At 46.2% G+C, this 9,771-nt stretch overlaps 1 long non-coding RNA gene across 1 annotated transcript; it reads left to right on the plus strand.

Moving 5' to 3' along the window:
- The first annotated feature begins 436 nt into the window (after positions 1-436).
- LOC119307082 lies at positions 437-6,273 on the plus strand. Its single transcript, XR_005149141.1, has 6 exons — positions 437-615; positions 697-1,061; positions 4,033-4,589; positions 4,697-4,877; positions 5,606-5,689; positions 6,031-6,273. It is a non-coding gene; the product is annotated as an uncharacterized LOC119307082 (long non-coding RNA).
- Positions 6,274-9,771: the final 3,498 nt, after the last annotated feature.

Genomic DNA, 9,771 nt, shown 5'->3' on the forward strand with positions numbered 1-9,771 from the left:
TTGTCTTATTTCAATTCCAAGTTTGTTAGTTTTCCTAAAAACTAGGTCACATTTGCTAACACAATGAGAATGATTTTATTTTTTTGAATTTCTCATATCATAAAACTGTTTATATGATTCAATACCTTATTTTAAGTCGATTATGACCAATTTAGATGGTCATAACGTGTACTGGTTTTTGATTGGTCCATAGGCATGTCACGCGGATCGTGCCTCCAAGGCCGTCGGATGCTCCCGGATCCGACGGCAGCCCTTTCTCCCTCACCCTCTCACCCCACGAAGCCCGGCCCACAGCTCCGAAGTCGAACCCTAGCGCTCCCAAACGCCGCCGCTCCAGATCCCTCGTCCCTCACCCTCTCCCCTCGTCTCCCACCCACCGCCGCCACCCACCCGCCGTCCCTCCCAAACCGCACCTCCGTACCTCCCACCTCCTCTCCTCCCACCTCAAGCAGAGCCCTCTCTCTCCGCCGCCGCCGGACGATTCTGGCGATCTCCGGCTCCTGGGGCACAACACGAGCGGCTCCTGGGGCTCGTCTCGCTCCACTGGGTCTTCCAGCGCCACCCGCGACCGTCTCCCGTCGCTAGGGTTTTCCCCGGCGTGGTTCGGCGACTCAGGTGCGTCCCTCTACTCCATCTCCTCCTCCTCCTCCTCACATCCCTCCCTCACTTCCTCACCTCGTGTTCTCTCCCTCCCAGATCAAGGATGCCATGGGCGGATGGCCTCTTCCTCCCCTGCCCCGACGCCATGAAGTTGCTAGACCTGGCCGTTGGCCGCGAGCCCAGCCACCTCCTTGCGGCCGCATCGTCTGGATCTGGCCGACTCTCTAGCCCGGCCGCATCATCGGGGTCTGGCCCGCGAGGATCCAGGCCGCCCACCCCCGCTCCCGTCTGTCGCCGCTCCGGATCCGCGCCACCCGCGCTCCTCGACCTCGAGCTTCGCCCCCGCCCGTCTGTTGCCGCTTCGAGGCGGCGGCGCAGCTGGCCTGAGCCCGAGCAGGAGCCGCAACTCATCTCGCCCAAGCTGTTGGCCGTGAGCCCAGCCACCTCCTCGTCCTGGAAAGGTGAGGCTCACCTCTTCGTTCCTTTCTCCGTGACACACTAGTGTTGTAGTGGTAGTTACGCGGGATCGTTGATTACTACTAGATGATATCTTGTACTTATTTGCAAAGTTAAATCAACCCAGCCCAGGTCTGAACCCTACAACATAGGACAGTAGTTTGTGAGAAACCAATAATTTTGATGCTCACTAATTTGATACCATCTTGAATATGTTGGCGCTGCCTCTCGCTGCGCCGCCCTTCTTCTACCTTTGAGCTCCACAACTCTATCCTCTCTCTTGGTCTCCTTCTCTTGTCTCACACAAGAACACACACGGAGGGCAGAAAACACAACACACACGGATGCATACCTCACCAGAGAGAAACTAGCTTTGCCTCTTCCTCCCGGTGAGACACACGTATGCTACATCTTTTTCTTCAGCCCTCACGGCCTCATCCATTACTAAATGAGATGACTATTTATACAAAGTTTGGCACTCAGCCAAGACCCACGCACTCACGCCGGCCATCACACCTGGCCACCACGTCTCCGGACTAGTTGCTCCACTAACCAACTAACTACATGCAGTAACCCATGATCTTATCTTCTCCTAGAATCTCTCTAGGGTCCAAAGACTAGTACGTGCATGCAGCTGACTACTAGATAACTACTCCACGCATGCAGCTAACACCCTCACAAACACACCAATTTTCTTGGCTCCAATGTACCGATCCATCCAGCCGGTCTTGTTTGAACCCTTCCACGCGCTTGCCGTATCACACGACCTTGCCGTGTCATCTGACTCAACCTGAACCAACCCATCATGCTCCAGCCTTGTCGCGTCTTGCCGACTCTCATGGCATCACCGACGGCACAGTCCACATCTCGTCGCGCTCGCCGCATCGCACGACACCCAGCATCTCGCCTCCTTTGCGCATCTTCGCTGAAAGTTTGCTGGACTAGCTACTCTCTAAACTATGCTACACGCATAACGAAAGCAAACTAAAATGCTGATATAATAATATCAAGATTACTGGTAACATTCACCCCCTAATCTTGATATCATACTCTTCGACGCGGATCACCCGCAGCCACTTGACGACGCCATCGCAGCGCCGCAGCCGGCCACTCGCCGCCACCGACGCCGTCGCAGCGCCGGTCATCATGGACCATCTTATCCTGGATGACGTCCTCGCAACGCCGATCACCACACAATCATCATGTTGCGGCATCGCACCGCAACTAGCCATCAATGCCATCGTGCCGCCAACGGCGCCCACCTTGCGTCATCTTGCCGTGGACGACGCTGTCGCGGCGCCGAGTACCACGACCTCCTGCCGCATGCAGCGGCCATGTCTTCACGTGGACGACGCCTTCGCGGTGCCAATCGCCACACCGTCTTCTCCTCATAAAGGCCTCGCGCGGTCGTACCTCCCAACGGTGTCACACCGTTGTCTTGTGGCAGCTTCGCACCGCCATCATCTAGCGGCATCACGCCGCAACCGGCCACCGGCAGCATCGCGCCGCCGCCGGCCACCCACCTCGTGCCGACGTCCTCCACCTCACATGGAGTCCGCTGCGTCGTCGTCGCCGCCACCGTCTCCGTCGCAGATCGACAAGGCTCTGATGCCAATTGTTGGCGCTGCCTCTCGCTGCGCCGCCCTTCTTCTACCTTTGAGCTCCACAACTCTATCCTCTCTCTTGGTCTCCTTCTCTTGTCTCACACAAGAACACACACGGAGGGCAGAAAACACAACACACACGGACGCATACCTCACCAGAGAGAAACTAGCTTTGCCTCTTCCTCCCGGTGAGACACACGTATGCTACATCTTTTTCTCCAGCCCTCACGGCCTCATCCATTACTAAATGAGATGACTATTTATACAAAGTTTGGCACTCAGCCAAGACCCACGCACTCACGCCGGCCATCACACCTGGCCACCACGTCTCCGGACTAGTTGCTCCACTAACCAACTAACTACATGCAGTAACCCATGATCTTATCTTCTCCTAGAATCTCTCTAGGGTCCAAAGACTAGTACGTGCATGCAGCTGACTACTAGATAACTACTCCACGCATGCAGCTAACACCCTCACAAACACACCAATTTTCTTGGCTCCAATGTACCGATCCATCCAGCCGGTCTTGTTTGAACCCTTCCACACGCTTGCCGTATCACACGACCTTGCCGTGTCATCCGACTCAACCTAAACCAACCCATCATGCTCCAGCCTTGTCGCGTCTTGCCGACTCTCATGGCATCACCGACGGCACAGTCCACATCTCGTCGCGCTCGCCGCATCGCACGACACCCAGCATCTCGCCTCCTCTGCGCATCTTCGCTGAAAGTTTGCTGGACTAGCTACTCTCTAAACTATGCTACACGCATAACGAAAGCAAACTAAAATGCTGATATAATAATATCAAGATTACTGGTAACAGAATACCCGTGGTGTGAATGTTTCTACTGGAGTAGATATTGTTGGCTATCTCTCACGTGATACTGGAAGACTTTACTTGCATCCTACTGATATTCCCAGCTCGTGGACTAGCTTTGCTCTGAGAATGTCGCTGCAAAAACCCAAACAAAACTTGCTCTGAATATGGTCAAGAGACCTGAGAGACAAAAACAAACAGCAATAAATCACAGCAGTTGTCTTCATTGTATTTCTTGCCGTAGATGTGCTCCATTTGCTACCACAAAATACCTGCATCTTACACTTCTGTAAACGTAGAGTTTTTTACTCCGCAATGACCATTTCACATTCAGCATTTGAATTTCAACATTACAATCTGCGAACCTCTTATGTAAACTTCTTGTGTAGATGTGGTCCAATTGCTATCACCAATATCTCCAGCTTACACTTCTGTAAATCATAGATTTTCTTTTTACTCTGCAGCGATTCCTCCGCATCCAGCACCGAGCATTTGAAAAAGAAAATTACATTAGCATCTGCAAATGTCTTACTGTGTTTTGCTCTTGTTTACAGGGTTCCACCAATGCAGCCCACGAGATGAATATATGAGTATATGAGCTAATGTATGTTTTAGTAGATATATACAAATCAATGTGAATTCTGAACTGAGCGACCCATGAGTTCATCCATACAAATATGTGAATTCTGAACTGAGCGACCCTTGAGTTCATCCATACAAATATTCATCTCGACAGTCCACTGTTTACTACAGTAGTAGTTATTTTAGTTTCCGCACATCGGTTATTCTGAATTCCCAGTCACAGGTAACTGCCAAACCGCACAACTTAATTTTACACTACTGGAAAAGGGTGCAAGTTATGATTCCTTTGCTGAAGCCTGCACGTCTCTATCTAAATTGTTTGTCATGAGTTTTCTGACTTTAATCGATCGCAGCAGCTGGAAGATGGAGCCTGACCAGAGTGGCACCGGGCAGACTTCTCCCCGTGGGAACGACTAAGAGGTCGTGCAGCTCACCGTGTGGCCTGCCTAGGGTTTCTGGTGGCTACACGCCGGCCATGGGTCTCCGAACACCATGAAGGCGACGGTGCTAATTCGATTTGATCCTCAAGGTAGCCCTTCCCTTCCCCTTCTATCTTTGATTCAATCCAATCTGGCAGCCATGGATGAACACTGATAGTGTATGTAACTCTATTCTTCGTGTTCTGCTATGCTGCAGGCCACCCATGGATCTTGCTGCAGGAGCTATGTTTTGGAGAACCAACCTGAGATGCAGGTGGGTTCTTGGGCCATGCTCTTCTCGAGCATGAGGGCCATGAGGGGTTTGCTCCACTGCCCCTAGGGCGACCAAGAGGTCCTGCCCCGAGCTCAAGCACGTCCACACCGACCCACGACGACACGTAGCATCTCCATCTCCCTCTGCTTGCTATTGCTGCTCCAAATTATACATGTTGGCAAAGAGATGTCCCTGTTTTCCTCAGTACTATGCACTGCTATATTTATGTGTCTGTCTTTGTGTGCATCTTATTTTGAAACCAAGTGAGACACCTCCATCTTATTATGTGGTTGTCTTCGTGTATATCTTGCGTTGCTCTCACTACCTCCCGTCCCCTAGATTTCTAATTGCCTTTGTTGCCTGCTCATTTAATTAATTAAAACTGCATGTGTGCGTGTAAGTATGGCTCTGAGAACAAGATCAATGGTGGCCTCCACCAAACAGATCAAACTTTTAATACTTGCTACACATGCTTGTGTACCTAAACATATTGTACACTTGTTGTTGTTGTTGACCGTGCAGTCTAAAAAACAACACCCGTTCAGTCTCATTATTGTGTACCTGATTGTGTATGTGATGATTGCACTGATGATCTTTGACATTTGAAAGATAAATGGCATGTTCTTAGTTCTCACCTTTGAGTAGTTTTGATATTGCGTTAAAGAGTCATTTCTCATTTGTTCTGTTAAAGTTGTCTACACTCTTCCCAAGAGATGTTGTTTCTTATTATTCGTACTTAAATGGCTTAAAGTTGTAGAAACCATGTTTTCAGAACAACTATAGTTGCCTTCAAAAGCTGCAATTAATTGGAGAGGGTACCTTATTATTTGCTCTCTTTAATTGTTTTTGCAGGTCCATAACAGCTCGCTCAATCAGTATTGGCTGTGACGTCGATGGAGAACTAAACCTTGCTGCCACACTCTGCAACATCAACAGGTACTACCTGAGCTAGTGATGTTTGATTGCATGCGCTGCCTAGAATTACTAGGTCATATTAGTTAATGGGTGGTAGTAGAATAGTAGTTTCTTCAGATTGATCTATCTGGATAACAACGGCAATTTAGTTTGTCCAAGATAATTATTGGTACAGATTTTTCTGTACTTGTACACACAAAATAGATAGAGGTGACGTGTGGTTATATTCTGTCTGTTTTGATCTCAACTAGCTATTCATTGTGGTTGTTACTGTTACATGTACATATGCTTCATGATTTAGTCCCTAGCTGCCTTGTATATTTGTTTTTAGTTTGTTTCTAACTCTTTTGGTTTATTGTTAGGTGCCTTCGTTCGGACTCTACGAACATACCCGAAAATGGTGTTCCCTCTCATTTACAGGAGCTCTAGTCTGGAAGTGAAGTAGGAAGTATATTTGAAGTTCAAGGCCGTGTAGCAAATAGTTGTATGTTTTGCCTATGTGTAATAGACTGTACATATTGTAATAGACTATGTACAGATTATAGTAGACTAATTTAGTGTTCTTTGATGAACTGCATTTGTTATGTTCTGTTTGAAATAATGATTATGTGATTTGAAAAAATCAGTGAAATGGAAACCTGACTCATGGGACCAACTTATGAAAATAATCTGAGCAATTTTGAAATTTCTGTCATGTGGGTCAAATGTGTGGCAGTATGACAAGTGGGACTCATTTGATTGGTGGGTCCGGCTCCAAAATATAACAGCCCAAACAATGTTAAAAGGCCATGACCTAGAAATAAAAAAGGCCGAATTATTGGGTCAAGCCCATGTATGTAACTCAAGTTAAAGAGAAAATATATATTAAATGGGCTGAATTGTTGGACTCGGCCCATGTAGAATGTCGAATTGGACCGGGCTGAATCTTACCAACGACCTTCTCAATTGGTCGCAATTTTGCCACGTCAGATTGCCACGTCGGATCCGATGTGGCCTGGGCAGACAACCATCGACCAAAATAAAAGGTCATAGAATCCATGACCTTTTGTTTTGGTCGTGGCCTTCCACGACCTTTTCACAGAGAAGGTCGCTATAGTCAGTTTACGACCGCCAGCTTTTGACCTTCTGTTTTTGGTCACAAAAAGGTCGCAAATGAAAAACCATGACCTTTCAGTGACCAATAGTGGTGGTCACAAGTTGACATATTTCTTGTAGTGGTTGTTGTGAAAATATATGTGGCTAGTCTCCCTGTCCGCAGACGGATGCGGGAGGTTGCGGGTTGTCGTTGCAGATGCCCTTAGGCAGCTAAATGAGCGGTGAGTGCATCCAAGTATTCAACAACCACATGTTCTGCTCGATCCTTGTTGATGCTCTCTATGGAGTTAGAGACGCATCCATTTGCGTCGAAGGTCCTAGATACATAACGGCTATTTCTTAGTTCAAAATCCCTCCTACTAACTGGAATAAATGAATTAGTAGATCTGTTCCGCCCAAAATGAGAATGGGAGATAAGCATCGGGGTACTTTCTTCTGGAATGCGGTAGATAATGGACGCAAATACGTATTGGTTAGATGGAAGATAATATGAAAACCCAAAAACCTTGGAGGGTTGGGCATTATTAACACTACTATTATGAATAAATGTCTCATGATCAAATGGTGGTGGAAAATTATGACCACAGACGTTGATACCTTGTGGTTCTCTATTCGTAAAGCTAAATATTTCCCTTTCTCTAACCCTATGTTCGCTCCCTCTCGGGGGGATCACAGTTTTGGAAAGATCTCGTCAAGGACCGTCCTCTATTTCAGGCTCACGTCAAGTTTGTGGTTGGTAACGGAGCCTCCGTTTGCTTTTGGCTCGACTGGTGATGTGGAGATTCACCTCTCTCTGTGACCTTCCCTACTTCGTTCTCTTATTGTCCTAACCCGAATATCTCCATCACGGAGCTTTCGGCTAATAATTGGGATCTAGCCTTCCGGCGTTCGCCAACCCCTGCAGAGTTGGCAGATTGGCAGCAGCTTCATGCCTTCTTCCCCACGCTCTCAGAGGCAAAGGACATGATGGTCTGGCCCCACGTTTCTTCTGATCGTTGTTTGATTAAGTCTTTATACTCTAAGCTTATTGGTGGTAACTCCACTAACATATTCATCCCGATTTGGAGGGCTTGGATTCCCCCTAAGGTGAAGATCTTCCTCTGGCAGGCTTTTAAAGGCCGTCTCCCTGCGGCTGAGCAAATTCATAAACGTAATGGCCCAGGCTCATAGTCTTGTGCCCTTTGTGGCGTCCTGGAGTACACTAACCATATCTTCTTTCATTGTGTTTTGGCTAAGCTGGTTTGGAGCTGTGTTAGGTCATGGCTTCAGGTGCCATGGGCACCATCTACTTTCTCTGAGCTTCTGGTCCTCGCCAATGAACTGGTTGGGATCACTAAGCGAGTATTTTGGGTTGGTCTAGTGGCGATCTGTTGGACCTTGTGGACAACCATAAACAAATTTACCATCGAGCAGGTTTTTCCTGCTAAACCTGTTGATTGCTTATTTAAAACTTGTCTGTTTCTGCAGCAGTGGAGATCATTGACTAAGACGGAGGACCTGGTCACTATTGACCTTCTGATATCTAAAATTCGGGCCTCGGCGGTTCTTTTGAGTTAGTTGGTGGCTATGTCGTTTTACTCGGTTCTTCTTATCTTCCGGCATGCGTGTCGTGCTCCTGGCCTGGGTGTCCTGTATCTCATACTTTCGTAACTTCATGTCGCCATTGGTTGGGTTGGTTGGGTGTGGTTCTATTTGTGGTTAATTATGGTGTTTCTGAAACATTGTCCGGTGGGTTTATTTATGAAGTCGGGCGAATGCCTTTCCTCTAAAAGAAAATGAGAATGGGAGTTAGGGTTATGAACTTATAATCATGGAATCAACTCGATCATCAGATTATATTTTTTCATTGATCATTATTCTATTTATTCTAACCGCCGTATTTCATCGAGATATTTGTCGTGGCAACGCCAGTCCCCTTTGCCCGCGAGTCCATCAAAGTTGATGGCGGCCACACGTTCTGCTCGGCTGCCGTATTGGCTTTCCACGACTTCCTCTAGCTCTGGTGGGTCCAACCATTCAGCAACAGCCTAGCTTTGCAACCTATTTGTGGCCTGGATCGGTTAACACAACAAGCCCATTCGCATTAGAACAGTACAATTTTCTATCTCTAAATACTGTAGCTTCTATACAACTCCATTGATCTCTACATCGTGCGCTGCCCCAACAAAATGGTGAGACCTATATCTCTCTTACTTCAAGGTGAACATAGCTCTCGGCTTCAATGCTGATTCAGCCTGCGCCAAGACTCAGTAGCGTTTTTTCCATAGATTTTGTGTCTGTTTTTCGGGATAACGGTTATTGAGTGTTCTTTTTGTAACGATTTTGTCATAAGTAATTATTTTTCAGTTTTCAACATTTTTCTTTAGTTCTTTCTTTCTAGTTTTGTTTCTTTTATTCCCTTATTCATTTTTATTTCTTTTTTCTTTTCGGTTATCTTCCTTTGCTTTTTATTTTTATTTTATTGTATTTTCTGCCTTTTCTATTTTTGGTCTTCTGCTTATTATTCTTGTTCACTTTTATTTACCTCCCATTTATTCTTTGGGGGTAACGTACACCATTTTATTTTTAGATCTATATGAACAAACATTTACACATGTAAACGCTTTTCTAAAAGGACATATATTTTCTAACAGTGTGAACAATTTTTGAAAGTACCTGAACCTTTTCAAAATTGTTCATCATGTACTAAAAAGTGTTTGATGTATATCCAGAAACTTGTCATCTGAGTAATTAATAAATGTTTAAGGTTTCTTCAAAAGTGTTCATCGTGTGTTTAAAAAATATGCATAGTGTATTTAAAAAATGTTCATAGTGTTCATCATGTATGAACATTTCTTTGGAATACATGATGAACTTTTTATACACAATAAATATTTTTATTACGTGACAAACTTTTTGTAGTATCTGGTGAACAATACGTATGGACACTCTTTTTAATTCCTTATTTTTTCTAATACACAATAAACTTTTGATAATATAAAAAATGGAATATCCAATGGGAATTTTCT

Source organism: Triticum dicoccoides, chromosome 5B, assembly GCF_002162155.2.
Source record: "Triticum dicoccoides isolate Atlit2015 ecotype Zavitan chromosome 5B, WEW_v2.0, whole genome shotgun sequence".
NCBI classification, from domain to species: Eukaryota; Viridiplantae; Streptophyta; class Magnoliopsida; order Poales; family Poaceae; genus Triticum; species Triticum dicoccoides.